The following is a 20,769-nucleotide window of genomic DNA, read 5'->3' on the forward strand; positions in this document are numbered from 1 at the left end:
AAAACTAACCCTGAAAATTATAGACTAGTCAGCCTTACATTCGTTGTGTGGAAAATATTAGAAGGAAAAATAAGAGATAGCATCCAAAATTTCTTAGAACAGGAGAAAGTGATAAGTAAGGCTCAGCATGGGTTCATCAAAAATAGATCATGTCAAATTAATTTAATTAGCTTCTATGAGGAAGTCAGTAGGGGGCTGGACTTAGGGTAATCTGTTGATGTAATACTGCTTGATTTCACTAAAGCTTTGACACTGTGCCTCATAAAAGGTTATTAATGAAACTAGGTAATTTAGGGTTAGGGGATAAAATTTGTAATTGGATTAAAAACTGGCTGCACAATAGGGGACAGAGAGTGGTGGTAAATGGTATACATTCCAGCTGGGGTAAGGTCCAAAGTGGAGTCCCGCAAGGATCAATATTGGGACCCACCTTATTTAGTATATTTATTAATGATATTGAAAATGACATTGTGAGTAAAATTGCAATATTTGTGGACGACACGGAATTGAGTAAGGAAATTAACTCAGTAAAGGATGTGGAAACACTACAAAGTGACTTAAAGAAACTGGAAAGGTGGAAAATGCAGTTTAATGTTGAAAAATGTAAAGTAATTCATTATGGGAACAAAATGAACAAGCTACTTATAGGCTAAATGGAGTTATTAGAGGGAATTCTGCTGTAGAGAAGGACGACTTGGGGGTCATCATAGATGAAAAATTGGGTAATAGTGCACACTGCTCAAGTGCAGCAGCAAAAGTAAACCGGACACTAACATGCATTAAAAGGGGTATGGATTCAAGGAATGCCAATGTGATAGTGCCTCTTTACAAGGCATTGGTGAGTTCACACTTGGAATATAGTGTTCAGTTCTGGGCACCGCACCTTAAAAAGGACATAAATTAATTGGAAAAGGTACAGAGAAGGGCGTCTAAGCTAGTAAAAGGTCTTGAATCACTAGAATACAAAGATAGGTTAGCCAGGCTGAATATGTTTTCACTGGAGAAACGGAGGTTGAGGTGATATGATTAGTATGTTCAAATACAGGACTGGGAATCATATGGAATTGGGAGATGATTTGTTCAGTAACAGGCCTATACATAGGACACGTGGGCATGTACTGAGGCTCGAGGAAAAGAAATTCCGTACTGAATTAAGAAGAGGATTCTTCACCATTAGAGCAGTAACAATCTGGAACTCATTGCCGGTAGGGTGCTTACAGCAACTATTGTTAATGAATTTAAATCAAAACTGGACACATTTTTGGCCACTAAGGGAATCCTATAGATATGACTTAGTCAAGTCAGTAGTTACAAGTCAGATAGGTTGAACTCGATGGACTAACGTCTTTTTTCAGCCTTAATTACTATGTTACTGTGTTATATCAGCAGCCAGCACCCTGGGAGGACCAATCAGTGGCTTTTGAATTTACCTGTGTATAGAATTCTGGTTAAGAGCCTTTTTCACAGCTTTTAACCCGGGTTGTACCTGCTAAAAACCCTGCCCTGCTTGACTGACTAAACAAAATGTATATTTTCTAGTCTAGTTCATGTTTCTCTCGATGTGGACAAGTATGAGGTGCTCCTCACACGTTTAGGAGCTGCCCAGTGATTCAGCTCCTTTGGCAGCTATTGGTCAACTCTGGAAACCCCTCTGTCTCTTGTATGGATCACTTATAAATTTGGCCACAGTTTAAAGATGGAGACTCTAAACTGTTCTTATGCTTCTCTCCCCCTGACTATTTGGTATAACTGGCACAAATGTGTTAAAGAATGATACAAGGCCTCCCCAACCATCTGCTTCTGTATAATGATGGTTCCTTAGATCAGTTGTGACTGTTTTTTTTTAAATGTGCTTAATGTTATGCCCAGGCCTTACCCCAGGGACATTTAAAGAGAGGAGAGGACCCACATGCTTTACTGTTTGCTCCCTCTTCTCTGACAGTGAGTAGTCTTTGGCATTATGCCAGAGTCTACTGCGCATGTGCATGTCTCCGGGAACATGGCGCCTGCGCCTTGTTTCCAGGGACATATCTAGTGCGCATGCGCAAATCTATTGTAAATGGCCATGGCAGCCATTTTTCAAGTGATTTGTGCCTTTGGTGAGGAGAGGTCACAGCAGGACTCTGGAGTGTGGTGTGGGGCCCCCCTGGACCCAGGGGCATGTGTGCACCACACACACTGCACCCATTATAGAAACGCCAATGCCTTATCCCTAGTCTGGAGATTTGTTCCAGGGAGATAGCCTTCATCGTCCCTTCCTCTTATGTTATGTCCTAACTGGAGAGTTGTCCATAAGTGTATAAATTATCATTATATATAGCTGCCTTATGCTATGCCTGCCCCCCCATGTCTCCAGCTTTTTTATACACCCTTTTAATGCCTTTCCATTTTTTAAACAATAGAAACCAATGTTGCAAAATAAATAAATACATAAACAACTCCAGTAAATAATCAGTGACCGATGTTGCTAAAGAGCTGCTGCCACCGGTTCTAATCTCCCTTCAGCCGGTCTGAGTTACATATTAGGAGCTGATTGTGACTCGGATGCAGTGGAGTCTGTGTATGAAGCTTTTGCCTCTGTCTAATCTGCAACAGTTTTTGGCAGTTTCCAGACTTTGGAAGTAAATTACATTCGCTCTCATCCAGTACCAGATATTTATTCCATACAACCAACTAATAGGATGTTGGCTGAAAGTTGGTCTAGTGTATGGCAAGCATTAGATATTTAACACCTGTTGTTTGCATTAAGTTCAACAAGGGTGTATCTCTCAGAATCATCCTTAATTTTGTGATATGCAGACAGGGGTGCCCCACAGATTTCAGGGTACCTAGGCAGCTGCCTGATGGTAGAGCCAGCCCTGGTGGAATGAGGGTTACAAACAAATGCATTCAATGAACAGTGATGTCACTGAATGGGATCAGACAATGCTTTTCCTGTACTGAAGAAGGAAAAAGAGGGACTTTATGCATGGTATGGGCCAGAGCAGCCGTTCTACCAGTGACTCCACAGATAAACGTTAAACAAATCAGTATCAATATTTATGTACGTGTTAAGCTGGCCATACATCTACAGATCGATTGTCAGATTGGGCTGGTTGGAACAAAATCCTGGTAATGGATGAGAGCAGATGACAGTTGACCATTTGCTTTGAAATGCTGGAAAACTGCCAAAAACTGTCATTCAGATATAACCAGGTGTTTGTTCCAACCAGCCCAATCTGACAATCGATCTGTAGATGTATGGCCAGCTTTACTGTATCACATCTAGCCAATTAGTGTATGCAAGGGCTGGTACCAGTGTCCATTTCTTATGAGAAATACAGAGCCAAGTGTATTAAGCCTTAACCAGTGATAAAGTGGAGAGTTATAAAGAGTTATAAAGTAGCATTCAGCTCATAGCTGTCATTTCTCAAACACAGGCTGTAGCATGACAGTTAAAAACTGATCGACTGCTACTTTATCACTCACCACTTTATCTCTTGTTAAGGCCCCAAACTCTATGCATACATACCGTATATACAATAATGTCCTACAGTGGCGCAACTTCATAAATTCGATTGTTATGCCACTGATGTTCTAATGTCTGTCCCAACTCCAACATGCATGCACACTGGGGGAACCGTATGCCATCCGCCAATGGCTCACACTGCAGCGAGCGACAGGTGTGTGGTTAGGTGAGGTCAGGCATTGGCATTTTATGTCATTGGGCCTGATTCAGGATGAGTTTAAATGTTGCAAAATTTCACTAAATTACAACTCTCAGCGCAAGGCAAAGATACCTAGCAAAAGGCAACAAACCGCTTTGGGGCCCTCCTAAAACAATCCAGAGCAGTATATATTTGCTGTTGATTGCATTCAGCATCAATAGAGTAAATTGGCACGTGCACAGTCTACCGATAAATACTCAGCTGCGTGAACATCGGCATTGTGTACTAATCTTAATTAGCCGCTAGGTCTTTGGAAGTAGGCTTAATACTTGTGTCACTTTTAATGTAAACTCACTGCCCACATGCAGTGGATGAGACCATGTTGTGTGGCCAAACATTTTGTTTTCTGTCAAAGAACAACAAAGGGCGGAGGTATCACCTGGTGGTACAATTTTTTGATGAAACCATGACATTTAAAAAAATTCCTTCTCTATTGAAATGGGAACATGTTTTGTCTAACTCTATTGATGAAGATTATTGCCAATAATTTTTAAAACCTGAAGAGGACAGATTTTGATACTAAGACCAGGGCGCTCCCCTTTAAGGACAACCTTCACTAGAAATAATATGTTATACTCCCATTTCTGGGTGTGTTGTCTTTTTCTTTTCTTTTCTTTTTATTCTCCAAGTACGTGATTTGCGTTGAAGAGATCACAGTTTGTATATGTAAATAAAACACAGAGTATATGTACAATGGGTGAATCCGTGACAAAAACTTTCAGGTTCTTAAAAAGTGACTCTCTTTTGAGGTAAGATGTAAGTCACTTTTTAAGAACCTGAAAGTTTTTGTCACGGATTCACCCATTATACATGTACTCTGTGGGAGTATAACATATTATTTCTAGTGAAGGTTGTCCTTAAAGGGGAGCGCCCTGGTCTTAGTATCAAAATCTGTCCTCTTCTTGTATTAATTAGGAGATCTGTGGGTAGCTCTCCGCATACGTAGACTGGCTGAACCCCAAGTGCAGCGCTTATAACCCTTCAAAAACCCCTGTATCATTGTATAATTTTTAAAACCTGTTTTAAAGTGTCTAAATGCATCCCCAACAGCAAGCAATTCTATAAATGACTTCACCGACTTTATATTACTACAGTCTTATTACAAAAAATCGTACTTGCCTACCTGACCCTCTCCATGAGGGAGAAAATGCTCTGTTCCTGGACTTCCCTGGTAATGTATGATTGCCAGCACCTGTGGGGAGCTAGGTAATTGATAAGAAAGGTGTTTCCCCACATGAGTTGGCAATCATACATTACCAGGGAAGTCCAGGAACAGAGCATTTTCTCCCGCATGGAGAGGGTCAGGTAGGCAAGTATGCATAAAATTAGCCGGTCCAATTCTAAATTCAGCTGGCGAAATTGTGGCAATGTGGGCACTCTTTATCATATATTGTGGGTACTGTACATATTTCTAAATCATGGACATTGTTTTTTGCCCTCATTTCTAATGTTTTGTTCCATGGAGACCTGCCCCACAATGACAGGTATATTATGGGTCATATAGAAAACGCATCATAAACGCTAATTGCAAAGCATTGGTGTTTCTATCAGATCCCAACTATCTCTCAAATAGAACAAAAAGTCCAAAGTCACTATGAATGCGAAACAGCAGGTGTACGATATTCTTCCTTGGTTCCAACCAGTGGCGGCCCGTACCTTTTCTGTGGAGGGGGGCTGCCTCTGACCGCAATGCAGGCAGACACCCATCCCTGTTGCCGCCGCTGCCACCGACGGTCCCTGCAGACAGGATTCCCGGCGCCTGTGCTCTGACCATAGAAGAAATCATGGTCCCAGCGCCTGTACAATACAAATGACAGGCACCAGGACCAGTACTGATATAGGTACTGCGCAGCGGCGTAACTATAATTTGGGAGCCCCCCCACCGATAATAAATCACGCCCCCCCCCCCTCCACCACCCCGGCCTCCCATGCTCCCCCCATCCCCCGCATATTTACCTGTATTCGCTGCGCTGGTCCTGGCTTCCCTCCTGGCTTCATTCTGATGCTAAACACGGACCATCACAAAATGGCTGCCCCCATAGAGCAGACAGTTTCATAGAACTGTTTGCTATATGGGGGCGGACATTTTATGATAGCCCGTCGAAATAGCATCAGAATGAAGCCAGGGGAGCCGGGACCACCGCACCGAACATAGGTTATAATAGCACCGCAGCCCCCCAGCGCCCGCACTTACCCAGCGCCTCCCTGTGACCGCGGGGGCTGCGGTGCTGTAGCTACGCCACTGGTACTGCGCATGCGCAATCAGCAATTCCACATGGCAGCCCACAGATAGGCATCCCAGAGGGAGGGAACACCTCCCAATGGTACTGCATTGGTGACTGGCAGGTCGAACTTCCAATAGGAAGTTACTGCCAGTCACAGTGAAGCCAGTGCAGTCTCACAGACTGCATCTGGCTTCACTACAGTGGCAGATTTTACCTAAGGGGACTGCAGCCCTGCAGCCCATAGGTAAAAACCGCCACTGCTTCCAACCCACTAATCCGTTGGTCTCTGAACCCACTAATCCGTTGGTCTTGGTGAACAGAATATTGGTCTTCTACATCAGTAGTTCTTGTTTATGTATTAGATTGTAAGTGAAAGTGACACCGGTCCACCTTTAGCTGTCGCATATTACATTTGTTGATTTTTGTGTCTACATTGATTGTTACTGTACCGACAGCATTGTAGTTATGTATGTTTCTTACTTATATGTGTGCTCCTTCATTGTTTCCTACCCCCCTCTCTTTTTTTTGTTCTGTACCCTATTCCATATTTTTTTCTTTCTAATTTTTGATGTTTTATATCAATAAAAATGTAATACATAAAAAAAAAAACATCAAAGGGACTTGTGGGCTGGGCCATGTGATTTCATGACATCACACGATAGTTGCACAATGCTCCTCTAGATGACCAGGATATTTTTATGAGGAAGGCGTTTAGGTTGACTTGTGGAAATTCTGCCTCTGCATCCACCTCAGCATATGCCCCCAAATCGCTGAACACTGGATTGTGCAACAGTGACCAAACATGCATTATAATTAATATTGTTTCTATCTTACAAAGTGTTCGGGTTTTTAAGATGACATGAAATCATGTACTTTTGGCCCCCCGCCCAATATTAACCCGCAATTTACAACATTATCTCCTTATCTTGTCTGCTGGTGGGATGGGGGAGGAGTACTTACCCTTCAAGGGGTGCTGGGGATTCCCTAAAAAATGTTGTCTCACGCAAGTTCTGGGATAGTAGGTGAGTAAGTAGTGTAGCTATTTCTCTATGCAGTTTATGCTTTCAGTATTATACCCAAGTAATGGCAGTCTTTATGGACACATACAATAATCACAAGGTCCAACAACAGGGTTGCCGACCCTCCCGGAATTTCCGGGAGTCTCCCGAAAATCGGGCCCCCTCCCGGCCCCCCGGAAGGGTGGGCAATCCTCCCAGATTCAGGGGGGACCCCCACTGTCCCCCGAATTGCGGCATTAAAATGCCGCAATCCTCGGGTCTCAGAGGAGGGGGCGGAGCTAAAATGACACAATCGCGTCATTTTAGCCCCGCCCCCTCCACTGAGATCCCTGAATTCGCTGGTTTAACAGCATGGGGGCAGGGCTTAGTGATGTCACGCTTAAGCCCCCGCCCCCTGAGCGGCTACTGAATCTCTCCTCTCCGGGCTTCTCCCGAAGAGGAGAATAAGAAAGTCGGCAACCCTGATGTTGTAGCTTAGCGTGATCCGTTTGTGTAAACTGGTTCGTCCACATTATACTGCTCAGGAGATCAAACATGACCATTTCCCTATGTTACCAACACTAGCCTACAATATCCTTCTACAAACGAAACTGAGAAGTTGCCCCTATCAACCAATCAGCATCTAGATCTGATTTACATAATATAGTCCATAAAATTATAGGTATATAAAGCTTTTACGTTACTAGTGACAACATCTCCATCTGTCTTTTTAGGAGGTTGGTTACAGTAGGTCTCCCCCTGGGGCTCCTTCATCAGCTTTGAATGCTGCCAGGTTACTTACACTTTATATTATTGGTTTACACAGAACTACGCATATGCATAGCAAAATTACCAAAAATGTTCTACTGTAATATATTGATTTAAAAATTTCCCTATCAGGGATGGGAAGCGCCTAACTGGTTATGCCCTGTTCTAAGGGTACATTTACTAAAACTTCTAAAAATGAAAAAGGTGGTGTTGCCATAGCAACCAATTCCGATTCTGTTGATCATTTCTCTGTTGCATCTTAGAAAATGAGACAAAGGGCCAGATGCACTAAGCTTCCAAAGTGATAAAATGGAGTGTGATAAACAGCCAACCAATCAGCTCCTGCCTGACAATTTTCAAACACAGTCTGTGACATGTCAGGTAGGAGCTGATTGGATGGCTGTTTATCACTCTCCAAGGGCCTTATTCTAGTTCACTCTTTCTGACAAAATCCTTCTTAGATGGACAAAACCATATGCACTGCAGGGGGGCAGATGTTACTTGTGCAGAGAGAATTAGATTTGGGTGGGGTTTTTCTTCAAAGTGAGATCTATATTGCAGTGTAAAAATAAAGAAGTCAGTATTTACCCTGCACAGAAACAATATAACTCACCCAAATCTAATTCTCTTTGCACATGTTACATCTGCCCCACCTGCAGTGCACATGGTTTTGTCCATCTAAGAAGGATTTTGTCAGAAAGAGTGAACTAGAATAAGGCCCCATGTTATCACTTTTGAAGTTTAGTGCATCTGGCCCAAAATCTGATTGGTTGCTATCAATAATATGTAATATTGTCACCATGGCAACTAGAAAATACAGCTTGCTGGCCAGTCAATGGGATGCACCTGTCCAGCTGTAATTAGGTCATAGTGTAAAACTGGTTATATTTATCATTAGTTGCCCAGCCCTGCACATGTAAAAATTCAAATTTTTACTTTTTTTTTTTAATAATATCTGTAATATTTTGTGAAAAAAATTATGAAAAGGAATGTTAACCAACATCTTACTGACAGACAACAGTGATCCAGAGTAAAATAGTATATGTATAGTTTTATATGTTTTTGGTTTACTTTGATTATCACCATCTGAGCTGATGAACAGAACAGGCCTTCTTAATAATTAGGGGTTCTCCTAGTAAAATAATGTGGTAAGCCAATTCGTTTACATATCAGGAATGGAGACCTGGTGCTCAGGTCTAGATACACAAGGATTCAGGGGTAGATGTATGAAGCAGTGTTAAGGGAGGAGACATGAGCCAGAGGAGAACTGGGCCATGGCAACCAATCAGCAGTGAAGTAACATCTATAATTTCCATAATATAAATTATACAGAGCAGCTGATTGGTTGCCATGGGCCACTTCTACTCTGGCTCACTTCTCCCTTATCACTGATTCATACATCTACCCAGGGCTGGCGCCACCACTAGGCAAAGCTAGGCATTTGCCTAGGGCGCCGGCCACTGGAGGGCGGTATTTCGCCCCCCCTTGCCGCCCGGGTACCTGTCCTGCGGCGTATATGTGCGTAAAAGCTGGCGGCGGCAGCAGCGGGGGGACCCTGCAGTCAATAAGAAATAACGAGCGCTATCCGCCGGGCTATGCGGAAGCGCTTCTGTTTTGGAAACACTGGCCGCACGCTGATTGGCTGAGATTCAGCCAATCAGCGTGCGCCGTGCGGCCAGTGTTTCCAAAACAGAAGCACTTCCGCATAGCCCGGCGGATAGCGCTCGTTATTTCTTATTGACTGCAGGGACCCCCCGCTGCCGCCGCCAGCTTTACAACGCCGCAGGACAGGTACCCGGGAGGCAGACACCGGGGCGCCTCCACCCCGACTTGCTTGGGGCGCTCTGGTGCCTTGCACCGGCCTTGCATCTACCCCAAAGTTCTCTGGTGCCCTCTTTCGGAGGATGCCTCTCCACATTTAGCCGAAATCATCAAAGCGGCAGTCGGAGAACTTTTAAAGTTCAAACCAGTGTTTTAATCCAAAATGGATGTTTCGGGGATCAACTCCTCTTCTACGGCTGAAATGTCAATTTTGGATTACAACACAGTTGTTTTTTTTATACCAAGGGGTTTAACAAGGTCCAGTAGGGAAACATTCTTCAAATGAAAATAAGTATTAGACCACCAGGACATGCACTGACACTAGTCACAGGTTAGTGGATACGTAGAACAGCCCCATTAGAAGTGGTAGAGGCTTAGGGCCAGAAGCACTAAGCTTTAAAAGTGATAAAATGGAGAGTGATAAACAACCAGCCAATCAGCTCTTGCTTGTCATAATTCAAACCCAGCCTATAACATGGCAGTTAGGAGCTGTTTGGCTGGCTGTTTATCACTCTCCGTTGTATCACTTTTTGAAGCTTGAAACATCTGACTCTAAGACAGTAGAGCAACTTAACATAGAAATCCTTACAAAGAAATAAGGGGTGAGGTCACCAAAAGGTAAAAAGGAGGCAGTCTAGACGAGACTAGATAAAGCCATCACATTCTCAGTTTCTATGGGATCTATATACTAAGCTATGGATGGAAATAAAGTGGACAGGGATAAAGTACCAGCCAATCGCCTCGCAGCTGCAATTTTTCAAATACCACATGTGGCATGGCAGTTAGGAGCCAACTGGTTGGTAATTTATCTCCATCCAAGGTTTAGTAAATAGACCCATATGTCACCATATATTCTAAAGGGATTAATGCATTAGTTACCTTATGATAAACAGGTTACTTAGGGCCAGATGTACTAAGCTTCAAAAGTGATAAAACGGAGAGTGATAAACAGGCAGTGAATCAGCTCCTAACTGTCATGCTACAGGCTGGGTTTGAAAAATGACAGGTAGGAGCTGATTGGCTGGTTGTTTATCACTTTTTGAAGCTTGATACATCTGGCCCTTAGCGCTTTTCCATATACTGCAGCTGTAATTGACAAAAATAAATTTACATTTTTGACTAACTAAACTGTAATCAGGGCCCAGCTTGTGTAGTGGTCTGGAGAGCTGCTCAGATTGTACTCAGAACACACCCTGTCCCCAACTTTCTGAACCCATTTCTGTTCCCAAGTGACATCACACGTGCTTTGGGCAGTATGGCTGGACCAGTGCACAAAAGTGACCTGCTACAGTGCTAAGCCATAGCTAGTATTGATTACTAATAATAAATGGTAAGTGCATTACATCAGGGTTGCCTACCCTCCCGGAATGGCCGGGAGGGTCCCGAAAATCGGGTCTCCCTCCCGGCCCCCAGGAAAGGTGGGCAACCCTCCCGGATTCTGGGGGACCCCAGCTCGTGCCCCTCCCCGTTTGTGGCTTCCTCCCCCCTGACCGAACCGTTTAGCTAACCTGATTTGCCGATCTCCGTAGGGGGCGGGATTAAAGTGTCATAATCGTGTCATTTAGCCCCGCCCCCTCCACTGAGATAGGCAAACAGGGTAATTTACCAGCATGGGCGCGGCGCTTAATGATGTCACACTCAAGCTCTGCCCCTGAACTCTTGCTGAAAGTCTCCTCTCCGGGCTTCTCTCGGAGAGGAGATAACAAAAGTCGGCAACCCTGCATTACATTTATTGGGGGAGAGATGCATCAAAGCATTGTGAGAGATAGTACCAGCCGATCAGCTTGTAACTGCCATTTTACAGGCTGAGGTTTGAAAAATAACAGTTAGGGGGGTGCACTAACATCTGCCACCTACTGCATCGATAATAATCGCATATGCACAAAGATATACGATTATTATCACAGAAGACAGCTCTTGTGTTAAGAACTGACCATTGTGCACGGACTCCGTCGGCTCCTCCTCCTTCTCCCTGCACCCGGAAGGGGAAGTACGGTGCTAGGGAGGATGAGGTCACTGGTCATCAGGTGAGGGGGAGTGGCTCGGGCAGTGCGGGTGGACTGGGATCGGTGTGGGGCATCGGGGGTTGCGAAAAGAAACTCATAAGCGAAATCTGGCGATACCGCCGCCCCCGGAATACGGGTTTTATTGCATATGGAAATGAGGTAAAAACCCTGATAACAGAGGAGAACATCCCGCCCAGAAGCTACTGGTTGGTACTTTATCTCTATGCACTTGATCTCCCTCCAGGATTTGATACAACTTCCCCTTTTAGTGATCTGAGACGGAAACAAAAGTAATTCACTTTGTTAGAATAGGTATAAAAACTCCAAACTGAATCACAATAATGGAAATCCTGAAATCTTGGCCTGATTCAGACTCGATTGCCGCGAAACTCTGCAGAGCCATTCGCTAATTGGTCAGTTTTTCTGAGCAACACACAAGCTCGCCAAATCCTCAGGAAAACCTTTTATATACACGTCACACTTAACGTATACAAGCCAAAAGTCAGCAGATACAGTGCATTTAGTTCTGCTTGTGGCAAACAACTTGGACAGATCATCCATTGCATGGAGAACGTACAAAATGACTATACAAGCGTTATAACATAGCTGTCTCTTATGGCTAGTTCAGAGGAGAGATGAAACAGGATACTGCCACTGCCAGCCAGCAGATCTGCCTTCACAGCAAATCAAGGATGCACGCCGTGATTGCATTCCTATACAATGTGTACATTATACAAGCATCAACAGGGCATTACACTAGCAGGGAAGCAGCCTGCCAGCACAGTGGTAAATCTCAGCTGTGCTCCTACTGAAGATTCGCTTGCAGACAGACATTAGTTGCAAAGATGGCCTAGCATCAAACACATACTAAATGACATTATAAAACATCGGTGTGCAAGCACGAATAATATGCATCAAAAAGCACCAAAAGGTAGTATAATAATAATAATAATAATAATAATAATAATAATAATAATAATAATGATAATACAATGCCTCATAAATACTATTGCACTGCAAATGTAATTTAGTATTTGCAATATATACTAAATAAATGTATTTATTTGGAGTGAACGCTGCAGCATTAGGGTGGTGGGTGGCACAGCACAGCTGCAGACGGCCAATCTAAGACACATTACAGGCCCCACAGTACATGTTGCAACCTGTACATTCAGCATTGGTCTCGCTGCTATGATAGCGATTAACATGCATGCACAGAGGATTATAAAGCAAGGACTAACCTTACAGAAACGATCCATCAAGACGCTCACTGCTCTGTCTGCTTTACCTGCTGGGAATGACGCCAATTTTGGAATTCTGCACAACTCATTATACAATCACCAGGTCCTTCCTGTTACAGCTAAAACTGTTTTATCATCCACCCTGGAAAACATCCACAGTGTGAACCAATCCATTCCTTGTGTGGTGTATGTGCAAAGCCTTATGATGTAGAGACAGGGGATGCTGAAGCAGGAATCAGAGCAGTGTCAGGCTGCAGGCTAAGAGGAAAGGAAGGGGGGGGGGAAGCAAATTGCAAAAAAGCTTCTCACCATCGATACACTCCCACAGAGTGAAGCATCAGGACAGCCTAGCTGAGTGGAAGCTGGGGATGGATTGTGACAGGGAAGATGCTGTTTCCCAGTGATGCACTGAGTTCTGCACCCTCCTGGGTGAATGAGCTCACTGCTCGCTTCCACCAACCTCCTATCAGACATTGCAGAGTCACTGCAGCCAGCATCTCAGTGCAAGGACGTCATCAGGAAAGCATGTATAAAACTGCAACACGTCCTCTGTGCAGCCAGAAGGCAGAGTGCCATTAGGAGAGATGCCCAGGAAACTGATCATGACAGGCCGATGGTAATTCCTAACCAAGGGGCAATGCAAATGCCACTGGGCTGATTTCTATGCTTCCACTCTTTATTGCCAGGAGAAATGGGGACGGCCCGACAGCATGTTGCATACTCCTTTGGAAGAGTATTACGGGTCATAAAGAAATGCCGGCTTTTCCATATCTGTTCTTTTACCAAGTAGGAAGAGCCAGCACTACCAGTATACAGCTTTAGGCAGCTGCCTAGGGTGCGGGGATCTGGGGGGTGCCACCAAGTCATCTTATCACAAAATGAAGGATGTCAATGAGGAAGTCATCCTCATAACTCCCAACTGTCCCGATTTTCATAGGACAGTCATGATTTGGGATACGGTCACTAGGTCTACAAGCATTAGGTCGACACCACTAGGTCGACATGCATTAAGGTTGACATGACTCAAGGTCGACATGCCCGAAGGTCAACACGGGTTTGGTGGACAGGGTCATTAGGTCGACACAAGCATTAGGTCGACATGGGGAAGGTCAACAGTCAAATGGTCAACATGGGTTTTTTTTTTTGAGCCGATATGTGCCGACAGGCGGTATTTCATGACCTACCATCCACTAGGACGTGGTGGGAGAATAAAATAGTGTGCCGAGCGTAGCGAGCCATGCAAGGGGACGCAGTGGTGCGTTCTGATGTCCCTGTCCACACGACATGCGGTATTTCATGGCCTACCATCCACTAGGGCAAGGTGGGAGAATAAAACTGTGTGCCCAAAGAATGGTGAGCACAGTGAGCCATGCGTAGCGATGCAGTGCGATGTTTAAGTGTCCATGTCGGCTGTGTAGAAATTCGGGACAAAACTAAATGAAAAACCCTATGTGGACGTGTTTGACTGTCAACCTTCCTAATGTCGACCTAATGCTTGTGTCGACCTTCCTGCATGTCGACCTAATGCTTATCGACCTTAATGAATGTCGACCTAGTTGTGTCGACCTAATTGCTGTCTACCCAATGATCCATACCCCATGATTTTTGTGACTGTTATACGTCCCACCCTCAGCCGGCAGTGTCCCGCATGTAGGGACAGTTGGGAGTCCTCACTAAACTCCCTGCTCTGCAAAACATGCGCACAGAGTCTATTCACTGTGAGAGAGGGACAAGGAGAGCTGGCCATGCCCTCACAGCAGAAATGGGGTGTGACCTCGCGACTGTGGGCATTTTTGCATTTTCCTGGGGTCCCATTCCTTTTAGTGTCCAAAATTCACATTTAAAAATCCATCCTTGTTGTACTTAGTATATGTGGTGAATGTGGAACTTCATCTCCACACTTTTACTTTATTGGCTGGAAATTGGTAGCAGTGTGGGAGCTGGGGGGGGGGGATTGGCAGTAGGTCAAAGTTTTGCCTAAGTGGTAGGCGGCCCTAAAGAACGGTCATAGAAAGGAGGGGGTAAAGATCACACACACCATTCAAACATCGCTGGTGTTCAAACTCTCCCATTCACACCCACCCGTCCGGATGGTGCAGCCCATCCCCTGTCCAGGGGCATGTGCTGACGACATATTGAATGCCGGGAGAGCGCACCCCACTATCCTCACATGATTTCAAATATACAAGACCGTTCTTTATCGCCAACAGCTAGGCCCTAAGCCGCAGCACCACCACCACTATAAACGCACATCACTAGAACTAAGCCAACTGAATAAATCGTCAAGGAAGATGGCCATTCCTTCCTGACTCAAATAGACCCCGTCCGGTCTATACAGGCTGTCCCGCTTGAATGCTATGCCATCATGGCGGATGACGCCCCCGCCATTTGCTAACAAATAACGCTGGACTGCAGCGTTCACCTTCTTGTGGGCGCCATCCAAGCAGGGACCAGACCTGGCATTCCTCCAAACCCTCCTGGTGACCATGGAGGACCAGACCAACTGGCAACTGGGCAGCACCTGTGCAATGATGTGCACAATGATGTGCAGATCTCTAATAATCAACAACCTCAACTCTAAGGCCATACAGTGACCAAGGTCGTTGCCACCCAGGTGCAGTATCAGCATCTCAGGGACTCCAAAGTCCCGCAATGATTGCAACAGCAGACTTTGCAAATCACTCCAACGCATTCCTCTCACACCAATCCATCGGACCCACTGGGCCCGTGGACACACACATGCAGCCAAGAGCCCCCGAGACCTTGAAGCCCAATGCACGAATGAGTGGCCCATCACCCAAATCGACTTGGCATCTCGAAAACCTGCAATATGTCAGTAGACAGGTTAACAAGAATGCGAAGGCAATCACCACGCGCCACAGGCACACCAGGGGAGGAGATAGAAGAAGGAGAGAGGGAGAGATAAAGAGAGAGGAGAGAGACCATGGCCGACTGGACCTTGAGGCACACTGCCCAGAAAACCCCCGGAATAAACTAGCAAGTACGCCATATCAAATTGAAATTGAACCGAATTGTGCCCCCGGGGGGAAAGTGGACCACCTCAAGTCTCCCGCTAAAATGAGACGAGTACTTATGCGTCCAGTGGGCCATGGTCAGGCAGGACAGATAGACCAGGCCGAATGTATCTGCGGAATGTGAAGGGTTAATCAGCCATCTTGTTTCTCTGTCTTATAGTTTCTGTTCCTGCTTATCTCAAGAAGTTATGTTCTGGCCTGTTTCCAGTACTCGCTTACTATCACGTACTTTGTAACTTTCCTCAGAAACTGTACATTCTGTGATTTCTCATAACTAACGAATGCTACACACTCCCCTATAAGGCGACGTATAAGCCACCCCACCTAGATGCTGTTATTTCCCTACCTCTGCACCAAATATTGACCAATCATGTAATTGAACCAGCGCCGTATGTTATGTATAAATATGTTGCTTTTGTCATTATTAAATCAGAGTTAAACCTTGTATCTGTGGTCCTCGTTACTGCTCATATCATATAAGGTTACACTCTCACGGAGCTCTAAGGGGTCTTCACACTGAGGTCAAATAAGGTAATGCATATATAAGGAAATCGATACATCGGCAAATGATCGATTTTCCATCAGATGGGGGCTCGGCCGCGGGATTCGAAGTTCATTCCTGCACGGTTGTCAGCAGACTCCAAAAGTCTACTCTGAGACCGCTGTGAGGTTACGGACAAACTCGATCCTGAACCTATGACTCTATCCCCGGGGGATATCGGATGTCAGTTCATAGAAGTTAAAATCTTCTATCTTTGTTTTGTGTACACACTGATCTAGGATCAGATACCGTACTTGGAGTACGAAGAGACCACGGGTCTTTATCCAAATAGAACCTCATTTTGAACACCCACTATTTCATTGGCCAAATTTCCTTACTATGTTTAGTTTGAAGTATAAGTTTTTCTTATTTCAATATCCTTGTGTGATTGGTAAGTATACACACTTGTGATATCTGTATTTCTTTGTAAACCGTGCGGCTGGTAAGTTCACGCACACTAATCTCACCACTTGTCCCATTTGATTACTGTATGCCAACAGACTTGCGGACTTTATGCTCTCCTTCTTAGGAGTAACGCAACGTGAGGCTTCATATACAGTTCTCATAATCAGAACCACTAGACTCTATCCACTGTCACGTAGACAGTCTGTGGTCCCTACTAACAAAATCATTATACATTTAAAACTATATGAGATGTCTAAAGTGAATACATAATTCTGAAAAGTGAGCAGACAAAGACCAACCCTCACAGCCTGCTGCAACAGGTTGTACCTGCCTTTCTGTGACGGCGCCCCTGGTCTGCACACTTTGAATTTTTCACGCTCTCATATCATAGTCACATATGTCACATCCTAGACACCCACAAATAGGAACCTGTGAAGATTGTCAGTGTAGTATAGTGCTTTGGTACCACAACCCTGAAAGAGACGATTATTGGCCGAAATTAGTATCTGCCAATAGTGAACTTATAAGGTTCAAATCTACACTCACGTCCTTTTCTAACGGTACTGTTGTAGAGGCGGTCCTTGTATTAGGTTGCCATCTGCGCACGGACGTTATACAAAAATACATTGATCAACCATACCCTTTCTTTGTGACGGATATACCAATTAATCTCTTCAATTATCCAGTTATCTGTCCCAAATCAATAGAGCAGATTCACCAACTACCCGAAAGTAGTCAAATACTATATTTCTTAGACTTCAGTGAAGATTATAGTCACCAACAACAGATAAAGAAGTGGAAACTATTTTCACAGAAACATCAGAAACAAACTCACAATAAACATGGGTTCAAAACAAAGTAAAAAGACTGTAACATATCCACCTCCCCTACCTAACGAGACATGTAAAGATTACGTAGCCCGTAACTCACCCACTAATTATTTTTTAATCAACCCATGGATAGATAATCTAGCGGGATGGACTGAAAATTGTGGGAGCGAAGATGCATTTCCCAGAGATGGCGGCAACTACCCCTATTACATGGAAATGGTTAAGGGATTGTGTCTTGGAGACAAACAAGCCTGGCCATGGTATGATGCTGATCCGTCTTGGGACATGAAATACATGTCTGCAGGAGGTGAACAATGGCTCACCATTGCCCCCTTCTGGCATGACACCACAATCACCAAGAAACAAAGACAAATAAAACTCATATCTAAATCTTTACATGACAAAGAGGAGAAGAGAATTAAGAAGGTTGTTAAAATATTATCACCACCCCCTTATAGCCCAGTCTATCCCTCATTGACAGATACTGACCTGATGGCCATTAGTCACCAGGTTCTATACCCTAGTGCACCACCCCCCAATCCTGGTGTACCGGGGTCTGGTACAATACCTCCAGGACAAGTACCCCCTGTTAATAACGTCATACCCCCTGTAAACCAACAACTAGGAGAAGAATCTGACACTGACGACGAAACCCCTAAAACAGAACCTACTGAGGAGGAATTGCAGGAATTAATAAAAGATGCCACAGAGATGCTTAAACATAAACAACAACAAAAGACCAGAAAATCAGCTGATGATTCCATTATAAATCCACAGTCACTAAGTAGTATTAGTAGGGCCAGTAGAAAAATCACCAAAATGGAAGGAACTGATAACAGAACCTCCGGAGACGATGATTCTGCCTCCGGGGCCTCTGCCTCCGGTTTTCTTGCCCCCTTCATGACCATAGGAGACCAACTCCTCATCAAGGCTATGGACCTTGAGGAATTAAATAAGATAATTAAACATTGTCCCAAACCTCATGTCAGTCCCACTGGCACTGTAGCATACCTCAAAAAGGCTTGTATAGGCCGTAACTATACACATGATGACATCATATTAATTATTGACAACGTCACTGACCACAACTCCAAATGGGATTGGAAAAACGTAAAAACCATCGTCGACTGTCCAGCTAAAATGTCCACTAAGGATTATCCTTTAAACAATACAGACAGCGTAAAAACCATGTGGGAAGAAGTAAGTACAGAAATGACAAAAGTATTTAAAACCAAGTCTTCCCTGCCCGTCGCAGTGGCCTGTAAACACAAGGCAACTGAGACGGTCACTGAATTTTGGAAAAGATTCAAGAAATGTTGGTCTGAGGAGGCTGGTTTAGACCCTGGAATGGATACACTCCTCATCTCCACATTCATTAATAACTTACACCCATCTATTATCACCACTGTCAAACAGAGTGTCTCTACCTGGACCTCTGACAACATCACTCAATTTAGTGATCACTTGTATGAAAAAGAATCAGCAGGATGTTTTGACATGAAGAAGACTCCTGTCACTTCTACTCACAACTTCCAGAACAACAATAGGGGCCCACCCAATGGATCAAATAGGGGACTCCCACAGAACAACCACAGGAGACCTCACAGGCCCCCTCAAGGTCAACCGTTCCGTACACCACCATATAACAGGGATTATAATAACACTGGCACAGTCCCTAAACAGACAACTTGTTTTAACTGTGGCCAAAACACACACTGGGCTAGGAACTGTCCATTCCCTTCCCAGAAACCACAACAACCTTACACACAAAGGCCCCAACAAGGACTGTCCCGACCAGGTTCTACACCAGTTCAAGACCATGTGCGATTCAGAATGGACTGGTCTGACCCTACCCATTGACGGGGCCCGGAGGAGGGTGTCCCATCTTTTGCACAGTTCACTACTCATTGGGAAGATTCACCCCTCATCACATTGTATGTAGATGATAAAAAACTGTCTTTTCTAGTGGACAGCGGGGCCACCACCAGTGTTTTGTGTTCTCTTAACTATGATGGTGAACTGCAAAAGACTACTCCTTCAATGGGAATCAACGGGATACCCACAGACACTTACCTGACTGACCCAGTTATCATACGTTCTGACAAGGGAAAACACTTAGGGATACACCAATTCAGGATCATCCCAGAATGTCCTGTTAACTTACTAGGCCGTGACTTGTTTAGTAAATTCCACATCTCCATCTCACCCTCTCCACAAGGGAGTGGGCTCCAAGTCACCTCCCCACACTTTGTGTCACTACAAAATACTCTGGACAACTCACTTGATCAAATTGATGATAGAATTTGGGCCACTGGCCCTTATGACACTGGTTTCGTACCATGCACACCCTACAAAGCCAAACTCAAACCAGACACACAGCCAGTGTTCTGTAGACAGTACCCACTTTCATCTGAGAAGATAGAAGGTCTTAGACCCATGATACAAGAATTCCTTGAACAAGGCATACTCCGATACGTCATCTCACCTTACTCGACACCCATCAACCCCGTTGCTAAGACTGACGGTGCTGTCAGATTCGTACAGGACTTGAGAAAAGTAAATGACCTCATTGTCCCTATTGCACCTATAGTACCAGATGTAAACTCACTCATCTCAGCAATCCCTGCAAACGCAACCCACTTTAGTGTCATCGATTTGAAAAACGCATTTTTTAGCATTCCTATAGACACAGAGACCCAATTACTATTTGCTTTTTCATTTGAGGGTAAACAATTAACCTGGTGTCGTTTACCCCAAGGCTATATTGACTCTCCAGTGGTCTATAGCATAGTCCTCCAAGCCACATTGGCTCCCTGGCACCCCCCCCATGGTTCTGTCCTGCTACAGTATGCAGATGATCTGCTTCTCTGTAGTACCACCGAGGAGGCCAGCCGGTTAGATGGTATTTCATTGTTAAACTGGTTATCAGAATGTGGACACAAGGTGTCAAAAGCAAAACTGCAATGGTGCAAAATGAATGTCAATTATCTGGGTTTTGTACTCTCCAAGGGAGAAAGGAAAATCAGTCCACAACGTATACAGTCTGTATTGGGCCTGGTCACCCCAACTACCCAGAAGGATATGCTGTCTTTCTTGGGTATGGTAAATTACTGCAGACAGTGGATTTCTGATTGTTCCTACTATGATAACATCTTGAGACAATGTACACTCAAGGACAAACCCAAGGTTATA

The 20,769-nt window shown here is 44.5% G+C and overlaps 1 protein-coding gene across 9 annotated transcripts in view; it reads right to left on the bottom strand.

Moving 5' to 3' along the window:
• JAKMIP3 (Janus kinase and microtubule interacting protein 3) overlaps positions 1-13,202 on the bottom strand; it is a 144,179-nt gene extending 130,977 nt beyond the window's left edge. For 8 of the 9 annotated variants that reach the window (XR_014444631.1, XM_083149463.1, XM_083149462.1 and 5 more), the window contains exon 1: positions 12,767-13,051. The gene's annotated coding sequence lies outside the window, so the exon portion shown is untranslated. Of the gene's footprint in view, positions 1-12,766; positions 13,052-13,075 lie in introns of those variants that run through there. The other variant, XM_083149457.1, reaches the window with a different exon arrangement.
• Between the last annotated feature and the right edge of the window lie 7,567 nt (positions 13,203-20,769).

The sequence above is a fragment of the Crinia signifera genome, chromosome 6 (assembly GCF_055691185.1).
Source record: "Crinia signifera chromosome 6, ASM5569118v1, whole genome shotgun sequence".
Lineage (NCBI taxonomy): Eukaryota > Metazoa > Chordata > Amphibia > Anura > Myobatrachidae > Crinia > Crinia signifera.